Source organism: Mercenaria mercenaria, chromosome 1 (assembly GCF_021730395.1).
Source record: "Mercenaria mercenaria strain notata chromosome 1, MADL_Memer_1, whole genome shotgun sequence".
In the NCBI taxonomy this organism is placed as follows: Eukaryota; Metazoa; Mollusca; class Bivalvia; order Venerida; family Veneridae; genus Mercenaria; species Mercenaria mercenaria.
In genome coordinates, this window is record NC_069361.1 from 106,555,591 (window position 1) to 106,567,215 (window position 11,625).

Below are 11,625 nucleotides of genomic sequence, written 5' to 3' on the forward strand. Positions count from 1 at the left end.
GCTCAATGCAGGATCCACCATGCTAATGCCAAAGCAACCTTGCTAAATGCCTAGAGTCCACCTTGCTTAGCATGGTAACTAACTTGCCTAATGACGAAATATCGAAGCACACCTTATTTTTATCCAGAACACCGGAGCACACCTTGCTAATGCAAGAGTCCACTTGTAATACCAAGAGACACCTGCGATGCCAAGATCCACCTTGCTAATGCCAGAGTTCACATTGCAATGCCGAATCCACTTGCTTATGCCAAGGTCCACCTGCTGATACCGGAGTCCACCTTGTGATGCAATATCACACTTTTTATCGAAGTTTGAAAGGTTTAACTGACTACAAGAACATCATTAAATATAAATACATAGTGTGCAAATAGATCATGAGCGAGTTGTCTACGGAACATATTCACGTGACAACCATTAAGTCGACCAAATGATTTTTTATAGCGTCATTTGTCGGGAAATAAAAATAAACCTAAAACCTTTGAAATGATAATGTGCTGGTTTTCCATTCTTAAACAGGTCATTAGAAGTAAATACTTAGAATCATTTTCAACAGAAAATGGACAGTAAATGGAAGCCTACCACATCCGAAGCTGTTGATTTTGTTTAAATATACCGCTTTATACTATATGGTTTTTGACTGTCACCCATAATTAGCATTTATATCTGGTCCATCAAGTAAATGTCCTTTGAAAGACAGATAAATGTCAAAACTCTAAATGTACATAACATGCCCAGGTGAACAAATATCAACCTCACTGATTTGAGGAAGTGTCAACTACAGTAAAAGGCACCCTAGTAACGAATTGAATGTAATTATGGTTTTAATTTACAAGCATACAGAAAAATAATCCAAATGTATTTAAATCTTTGAGTGATCGAGAATTCGGGAATATTTGCTGCTGACTTCGAGTTCTTTCCACGCAGCACCACTGTGTATGTGGTACATCATATGCAATGTATCGTCCTAAAATTGAATACCTCTGCTTTTATTAAAAATCATATTTCCGAAGGAATAAGAATCTAATATTTTGTAAGCATTTATCAGATAGAATCTTTCTTGAAATTTTTAAATTGAATTACCTTTAATATTTTTATATCACTCAAAGACTACAACCCAAACTTATTCTTGTAATTATTTTTTTTACGTATACTATGGAGATTAAGACTTTTAATGTACGAATTGGATAGATCCTGATACACAAATAGATAAAGTCCCTTTGTTTTGCAATGAAAATATAATGTCAAAGTCAACTAAAACAAATACCTGATAAGCAAATATAAGGCGCAAAAATACACACTCAACGAAAAAAAGCGATCTGAGCCGAAAATAAAGACTAGAAAATTTTCCTATGATTAAAATATATCTTCAGAATTCAGATGAGCATCTGTGTTGATGTGTGTAATTTCACGGGGTATGGAGCACCATATATGTTGAATTAATTGAGCAAAAGTTAACCCGGTACGATTGTGAAAAGAATAAATTGAAAATTCAATCAAACATTCAATGATTTCAACAACTTCAAGACAGCTCAGATCTAGAAATTAGTTTTTCGTTCGTTCTTGACATGTGAAAATAGACAATTTGGTTCTTGGCATGTGAAAATAGACAATTTGGGTTCTTGACATGTAAAAATAGACAATTTAGAATTCAAAATAAAACTATTTTGATGTCGAATGAATGCTGATTTTGTAGAATTATAATAATATATAGGCATATAAAAATGGATGCATTTTTTTTTGTCTCAGAATCTCAATATTCTCGACTAGGCCCTATGTTGTTGTTTTTTTTTTTGTTTTGTTTTTTTTTTTGTGTGTGTGTGTTTTCCTTTCCTTTTTTGTATGATAAATGACATGACCTGAAATAAGTTTAACCGAACTTTACAGTTTAAAACGTCCATGAAGACCTTATTTTATATAATGAAATAAAAAGTACTTTTAAGCTGTGCAAACGTTCTGACACAAGCAAAGACGCGATATGTAGGCCTAATCTAAATAACCTAACATTTTGGCGCCATACTGATTTGAGTATTCAAGTAAGTGCCCCGTGGACAGTCACAGACAGTGCATTTTTCCCATAAGCGTTTGTGACACCAGAGGAATATCCTTTGAGTAAATACGAATCATAATTAAATACTATGTCGCAATATTTTCTTTAGAATTGATAATTTCCGACAAGAATTATATGAGCTTAATTAGCTTTATGAGCTTTGATAAAAGCATAAAGTCAACCTCGCGAAGGGAAACATAATGAAGATTTTCTCGAGAGCGTTCTTGGACATATGCGTGATGTCGTCTGCAAAGATATGCACGTGACTAACAGATTGGCGCGTGCGGCGTCACGCATGCGTAGCGCTGACGTATAATTTAGCGACACTACACGTGTCAAACGTTAGTAAATCTGATTGAAAAGTTGACAAAGTTTTAAAGCCGATTTGAAATTTTCTTTTCAATTGATTATGGAAGAATTTCCGGGATTTTTCTTGCCTCGGGAAAGTATGATCCCTGCTGAAAATATCTCTTAAGTGGACACCACATATTCAGGCGTCAAATCCCTTGAACGCTGAGACGACTGAGGCGGTCAGTGACAGCCCATCTGTCACATAAATGTGTTTTTGACCAAAAAACTACTCAAAACATTTGCAAACGTCTTAAAGTCCTCCGCCACACCATCCGCCGATGATTAAGCTGCACCTACAAAGTGGTAGATAATATACTAGTGTTTGTCAAAGGAGACTGTCATCAAATTGAGATAGCAACAAATGTAGGCATCAGCAAGGCTCATTTATAAAACTTGTTTTCTACTTCAGCAAAATCTGTCACTGTTTGCCCCCAAAATTAAGCAATCGCCAATCATGTATCGAACTTCAAATGAATGATTGAACAATCTCGACGCTTTGCATTTCACCTGGAATAAAACAATTAAACAATAACTTTCAAAGAAAAATGCTTCAAACTGCTTTGCTTTTGCGCTGTTAATGGTTATCGCTTTTGACACGAAATGATCGTTTTACAGAAAAAATAATTAAACGTCTATGACAAATGTCTGCTCGATCACGCAAATAATTATTAACAAGCATCTTCTAGTCCTAGATTAATTATGAAACAGAGTAATAAATTGTCTAAACACGAAACCAGCAAAATTCATCATAAAACTATAAAAATGTAATGAAATCTCGCGAAGTCTCGCGAAATCTGTTGAATTTAATGAACGAGAGTTGTTGCCGACAGCGTTCCAAATTTTCTCTGGGAATCCTATCTGAGAAACCTTCTCACAACGACATAATTTAACAATTAATTTCAAAATGTCAAAGTTTTCATTCGGTTTACTTGTCCGTAATCAGTTCTCAGAGATGAAAAAACAATGGAATTATAGAAATAAAAAATACTCCTTCCTGGAACAACAAGCTGAACGCAATGGAACATTTGTTCCAAAAGTGTTGCGAATGGGCGCGTGCCCGCTTACTATATGTTTCACGTCAGCTCAATACAAAACTCTCGGACAAACACTTTATAAACTTACCTACAAATGTAGGCTTTTAACAAACTACAAATGTATGTTGAACAAACGCAATCGTGTCAAGTTTTTATTCAAAAATATTACTGGTACTAAATACAAAGATATCCGAATAGTTTTAGCATGGCCAGCTCGATTCCGATTCATACTAATATTAGTATTATTTTTCTGGTTCTTTATGTTAATTAAGTTTATTCGACGTTGCTTTATGGTCGAAGTTCCTGTTGGGACGTGAGGACGTTTGCACATTTTTACCCGTCATAAACAGGTTCAATCAAACTGAGTCTGTGGTTATTTTGCTTGGTTGCAATCTATCTTACAGAAAGTTTGAATTTTTACACCTACTTGTAACTAAGGCTTGTTATTTATGTACTCTGTAAGGTATAAGAATCGGAATCGAGCTGGCCGTGCTAAAACTATTCGGATATCCTTCTTATGTACACGGGACTCCTATCCAATGCGAGTTGGAGGAGTAGGGGCTCAAAGCCAGACAGTGTTACAACTGGACAACAGCGTCCGCTTTATGAATGGTTATTGTGACTGCTTACAACACTAACTGCAATGGGGCTTCCGATTATGTGATTTCTTCAGTTGTATTTACATATTTTATATACGTAGATCTTGGTCGTCATAGTCTAGAAGCACACGTCAAAGTACCAAAATGTACGTGCATTTGAATAGTTTTCTGTGATCCAAAAACTGTATAGTTTTAATTCAAAGCCCGTTTTATTCACTTTTTCCGTAGTAAACAGTTAATGTAAACATATGAGGAAAACAGCATGTAATTCATATAAATCAAGCGAATTTCTTATTCATACGTTCATATTGAGCAGCAGTCAAATGAATGAAAGTCAATGACAGAAATTTCTTCAAATTTAAATATTTTAACAAACTTTTCTACCGTCCTTATTTCACCCCAGAATTTTGAATACTGATGTTCGAAATCTCATTAAAACTGCATTGACAGGCAATGTATCCATTGCAGAAAGAAATAAAAACTCATAAAGCATAAATTTGCATCGCGGGTTTTCGAATTCATGATATCCATGTCATTCCGGACCAATTTGTCAAAGTAGCAGTGTGAATAAATCCTGCTATCCGTCATCCGGAAAGTCCATATTCTTTCGAAGAACAAATAAGATCAAACAGGGGGTCAGATCTTGATTTAAGTTTGACGTACGTTCAACGCTTAAGAACGATTAACTACAAAAGCAGTTAGACGATGATTGACAAAGGATTTGAGTATTCTTTTGTAAAATGTAAACACAAATGAATAAATTAGACGAAATATTAATTTTAGAGGTCAGTATTTGAATACAGTATCAAAACAAATGTAAATCGGAAATGCGCACGAATCAATTGAATTCAAGTAAATATGTAAATTGCTCTATAAAAGAGCCAATAAAAATATTGAAGTGAAATAATGGCATACTAAATGCTCTGTGAATCTTTGAACATATTTTCTATGAATACCGCACTTTTTATGCTTACATAATGTCTTCGACTCAATTATAGGCGTTGTTCTATTAACTGCAGCGGCTGATATGGAAAGCAAAATTTTTCGATTCATTTTCGATCGACGTTTCTAAATAAATAAAATAGAAACGTTCTCTAATATATCCAGTAAAACGATTATCTAAATTGTGTGGTTACAATATGCCATCTAGCGTTTAGTATCAATAAATAGACTATTCCGAACTGTCATTATGTCTGCCGTTATATTACTTGCAAGTATTAATATATATCTAAAACAAATTAAATAAATAATAATATGTATGTACCCAGCTTAATGAGAGACACATCACTCATTTCTTATCGATATTTTACCTGTGTATTTTATACTGCAAATGGATTAACAATATTTTAAGCTGATGTGCATATAAATTACCAGTAAATTACATTTTCTCGCATAATTTACATACGCATTATATTTTAACACATATTTAATGCTTATTGCAGTTTAATAATGCCCTAATACACTAGTTCATGTTTATATTATACAAACGTAAGCCTCTTAGCCGAAAAAGTTGTTAGCGGCAAATAGAATTGCCGTTATTTCGATCAAAACATATGTCCAAAGTATTAAGCATGGGTCTTAAACACCCTCTCACGGGTGTATTGGTATTTCTTTACAAATCCCCCTTTATAATTCCATGTAATTCTATTATTTGAGTAAATCTGATTAAAAAGACGTTTAGACACAGTTTAATTAGGAGAATAGGCTACTTATAAATATAATCCTTTCGGTTTTCCGCTCTGGTTCCTGGCTCCAATAGATATGAAATGATATGAATGCAGTGTCCAACCTTTAGGATCAAAATTTTAAGGGCCGAAAAATTCCTTTCATGTTTTATCAAGTATACCGCTATCTCATGTTTTGGTATACTTCTCACGATGCTTTGGTTCATTAGGTGTCTGAAACATGACAAATATGTATAAAGCCGTAAGATTTTATACTGAAGTGGAATAAGACCATTATAACTTTTGGGCGGGTTGCTCTCTCTGTCTGAATCAGATATCTGGTCTCATTTTCAAGATGAGACTTTTCAGGCTCAGCTCAGACATGTCCGGCGGCAGTTTCTTCTGTAACTGTATAACCTTGTTTAGAGAGCGACTTTGTAAAAATACTAATCATACATATGAAATACATGTAACTTATTAAAATTGGTCCAATAGCTTGTCTAAGGTTGCAGATCTTTTGCAGGGTGTAAGCTTGTCTTTGGTCAATTCCAATACTGTACCGAGAAAAACACATGTAGATGTTAAAGTGTCGTCTTTATAAAGTCAACTGACAATTTAAGGGCCTGATATCTTTTTCTTTTCTTTCTCATCAATGAAATTTCTATATTCTCAGATATAACATGCTATCAATCTACACCATATTCAGTTACTAAACAACTTTCTCAAATGACTATAAACCCAATAATTGAAAGTTTAAGAAATCAGAAAGAGCTTTCTGAAACAAAACAGCGCTTACTGATAATGAAATCAGACAATATATTTTGAAGATATTCGAAAATGTTTGAATACACTTATATTTACATTAGGTAAGTAAATTAATAATAATTAATGTTCAGTAACTGTCTGTCAAACTAGAATTGACGATACAGTAAGACGTAGCAACAGTCGGTCTTGTTGTATTTGGAAGAGAAAAATGTTTCATGGAGTATATTTATGTAAACTTTCCTCATAGATTTATGGTTGGTGAAATGGAGTATATTTAATGAGATCCTTTTCACCAACCTTAAATCTATTAGGAAAGTTTACGGACTTATCAGACACCCTCATGCAAATGACTTCCTGTATGACCGAGTTTCTCTGGGACTTATCAAAGAAGAAAAGATACTGAGTTGAGACTGTGGATTTGTTAATCGCAGCATGCTTATGTATGTTATATTGTTTGAGGTTACTCAACATATCACCATTACTGAATACGGCTAGCTTAATTATACATATGTAATGAAAAGTACAGATCATTGTAGTTCAGAAAAAGGGGTAATGGCAGCTTTAGAGAAGTGCTACCCTGTGTCAGGTCAAGAAGTCTGGATATCAAAGTTTTTTTCAAGCATCTTCAAAAATATAATGACCACAGAACGTGCTTCAAAGATCAATGAAATCGCATGCACTTCAGGAAAATTAATGGAAGTTGAACTCGGGACACTATTGCGTTTTCGTTGAAAAGGTCATAATCGTGAGAATTACAAAATACTTGATCAGTACCTTTTTGCCGACACTGTGACAAAAACAGTCTATGTGCATTTGCTACCTTCAATAATTTAAGTGCTTTTTGCACTTGTCGTTTACGTGTAATTGAAACAGAAAACCTTGTTTTGACCACAAGCATTCTCAAGTACCATAACGAGCCGTGTATGGAGTGTCCAATGTTTGGTCACCGTTGGTCATCAGGCCGCTTTGACCTCTGGTCAATTACTCGGCCCCTCTGATCTCAGCAGGGGTCGCACAATAACTGCTCCCTGAAGCAAGTAAATAAGAAATCATCGTTCCCTTTCCATTTCAAAATGAAGTGTCATTCAGCTCGGCGGCCAACAGGGTTCTTACAGTTGAAGTGAAAGGGTGTTGAGTCGCCGTGGAGTATCAACATTGCAAAACCTAATGAGAACGGTAAGGCTAATCATTACTAGCTAACAAGATCTTCTCACTAACAAATAACATCTTTATCAAACGATCGCCACGTCCAATTTCTTCATTCATCCTTAAAGTAAATTGAGCTTCCTGTGGAGTTTGTGTCCGCGCTCAGCGGTTTACACCTGTACGCGGGAATATCATTTCACCGATGACCATTTCACGTCTACAGTAAGTTTCATGACGTAATCGCATCTATTGATGGGTGACGCCATATTGGGCATTCTTTACACCTCCGCTTCTTCTGTTGCCCATGGTTACGTATGATTTCCGGTCAACCGAGATATTTGTCGCCTGACGAATAGGCAAGGTATGAATTTAGTGGAGGGAAGAAGCAATTATCTTCAAATATTTCGGTAATATTTTCTTGATCATCTTGCCGTGTCGTGTTATTCGTAGGAGAAAGGCGCTGACAACACCAGGCGTCCTATAAAGATATGGAACATATAAAATTAACTTTGATTAGCTTGTATGACTTACTTATCATTGACGGTCATATCTGGGTATTAAATATGATAATCCGATATCTTACTTTTTAAGGCACTTTATTAGAGCTACAGAATTTCCCTGGGTCTTTTACTAGCCATATATAAAGCATCTAGTTAAGTCTGGAGACACTTGGTTGAAAGTCTTTTGGATTTCGAAATCTTGGGGCGATAAAAATGATAGACAGAACTGTTGGTACATATCTTAGACGGACATTTTATATGCCTAATTTAGTTCTTATATTGACAGAGTTAACTGACATGTCAAAATCTTTTAGATTTTCTCATGATAACAAGGCTGGACAGGAAAAATAATATTGACCAGTGTTTTCCTGAATATTGTTTCAAGAACAAAAGTTCACTTTATTATTAAATTCATCCATTCTCCTCGGGCTGGGGGTAGTCAAAATACATTGAACAATATATAAACATTTTTGAACAAACACGAATTCACAACAATATATCAATCAGTGAAAATATAGGTGGCGTTGACTTGGGTCTTTCAGAATGTGGTTAATTTTAAATGGAGCGGTTAATTTTCCGATTTTATAAAAACATTTCAATTTGAAAGGTAGTTGTTTGACAATTGAGCCGAAGTGTTCCGTTCGAAGCTCTTTCGCAAAACTGTATCAATATTTATTTATCATTCAAGTCTTTTTCAGCGCTGGTCAAGTTTTGACCATAACCCGCGGGCCGTTAATTACTGACCACTCCAATGGTCATTTTTCACCCATCAGGAGAAGTGTATCAGCCGAAATGTCATTGAAATAAAAACGCAGAAACCAAATAAAGTCAGTACAGTTGACAGAATAAGCTACATTTAATTCTATTAGCAGATCCATTTTCAAATTTTGGATGGAAAGTTAATATCAGTGACTAAAAATCCGTGTTCAAAGTCGTAACTATACGAATGATGTTTATTAGAGTCGGTCCTATACAGGTGGTTATTATTCACAGTGGTCACAAATAACAGGTAAACTTGTACCGGTATTCAGTAGTTAAAATCATAACAGAAAATTATGATGAATCAAGGCAAGTGGGTGTGATCTGAGTTTCTATATCATGCAAATTACTACTGTTGTAGAAGATATTCGTTGTTTTTTTTCCCATCGTTTAATCTCGACACGTTACCACAAAAATTACAAATCTCCTAAAAGAAACGCCTTTGATTTTTTTTTCTTTTCGTAATCAAAAATATTAATACGTTGTGTGTATTATGAAATTTGGTCACTAAATAGTTATGGCATTTCACATTTGTTTTAAAGTGTCCATTTTCATGGAATAAATGACGGCTGTTTTCATTTATCATTCCAATGCTCATTAAAACTTTAGCAAAAGAAACACGGTGTGCGGGCTGTGGCCAAAGTATCAGAAATTAGCGAGCTAAATGGGTTACAAACAAGATATCCATTTGATATGCTGTCCGCGTATATTAAAACGATTTTACGCAAAGTGGATTTCCATAGTCCTTTTAACTCTTAATGATGAACGGTAAGTACATAAAGCAGGTCAGGCAAAACAAAGTAATGATGTTGTAAAACATCGCTTTGGTGAAACTTCTACAGACCTATCCTTGCAGAATGAGATGGTGTCAAAGATTGGGATTGTCTTTGCACATGGTTTGTCAACATTCATACATAATTTTTATGGTTTGAATGTTTTTCCTGGTTGGCCAGAACAAAAGCGAGAGCAGTTCAGTATAGCTGAAACACAATTTTTATATAAACTAAATTTTGGACAGTTTTTATACTGGCTTATGTAGTCTGTAAATCTAAAAGCTTTAAGGTGTCAGATAAGTTAAAAAGATTCCTCGCTGTTACGACCATGTTTTCTGAAATGAAAAATGCAGATATCTTTTAAACAACATTATATAAACAAGAGGACCATGATGGTCCTGAATCGCTCACCTCTTCCCACATGACCCAGTTTTGAGTATGAGTCTTTTTTCGTTATTTTTCTATTATTTTGATATATGACCTAGTTTTGAGCTCAATGACCTAGATATTAACTTCCCAGATATTATCAAATAAAATTCTGACCAATTTTCATGAAGATCCATTGAAAAATATGGTCTCTAGGTTTTTCTATTATTTGACCTATTGACCTAGTTTTCGAAGGTACGTGACCCTGTTTTTAACTTTACCTAGATATCATCAAGGTGAACATTCTCACTAATTTTCATGAAGATCTCATGAAAAATATGGCCTCTAGAGAGGTCACAAGGTTTTTCTATTTTTATACCTACTGGCCTAGTTTTTGACCGCACATGACCCAGTTTCGAGTTTTTTATGCCACGTGACCCAGTTTCAAACTTGACCTAGATATCATCAAGGTGAACATTCTGACCAATTTTTATGGAGATCTATTCACAAGTATGGCCTCTAGAGAGGTCACAAAGTTTTTCTATTTTTAGACCTACTGACCTAGTTTTTGACCGCACATGACCCTGTTTCGAACATGACCTAGATATCATCAAGATGAACATTCAGACCAATTTTCATACAGATCCAATGAAAAATATGGCCTTTAGAGAGGTCACAAGGTTTTTCTATTATTTGACCTACTGACCTAGTTTTTGATGGCACGTGACCCACTTTCGAACTTGACCTAGATATCATCAAGATGAACATTCAGATTAACTTTCATACAGATCCCATGAAAAATATGGCCTCTAGAGAGCTCACAAGGTTTTTCTATTATTTGACCTACTGACTTAGTTTTTGACGGCACGTGACCCACTTTCGAACTTGACCTAGATATCATCAAGGTGAACGTTCTGACCAATTTTCATGAAGATGTCATGAAATATATGGCCTCTAGAGAGGTCACAAGGTTTTTCTATTTTTAGACCTACTGACCTAGTTTTTGACCGCACGTAACCCAGTTTCGAACTTGACCTAGATATCATCAAGATGAACATTCAGACCAACTTTCATACAGATCCCATGAAAAATATGGCCTTTAGAGAGGTCACAAGGTTTTTCTATTATTTAACCTACTGACCTAGTTTTTGATGGCACGTGACCGAGTTTCGAACTTGACCTAGATATTATTAAGATGAACATTCAGACCAACTTTCATACAGATCCCATGAAAAATATGGCCTTTAGAGAGGTCACAAGGTTTTTCTATTATTTGACCTACTGACCTAGTTTTTGATGGCACGTGACCGAGTTTCAAACTTGACCTAGATATCATCAAGGTGAACGTTCTGACCAATTTTCATGAAGATCTTGTGAAATATATGGCCTCTAGAGAGGTCACAAGGTTTTTCTATTTTTAGACCTACTGACCTAGTTTTTGAAGGCACGTGACCCAGTTTCAAACCTGACCTAGATATCATCAAGATGAACATTCAGACCAACTTTCATAAAGATCCCATGAAAAATGTGACCTCTAGAGTGGTCACAAGGTTTTCTATTTTTAGACCTACTGACCTAGTTTTTGACCGCATGTGACCCAGTTTCGAACTTGACCTAG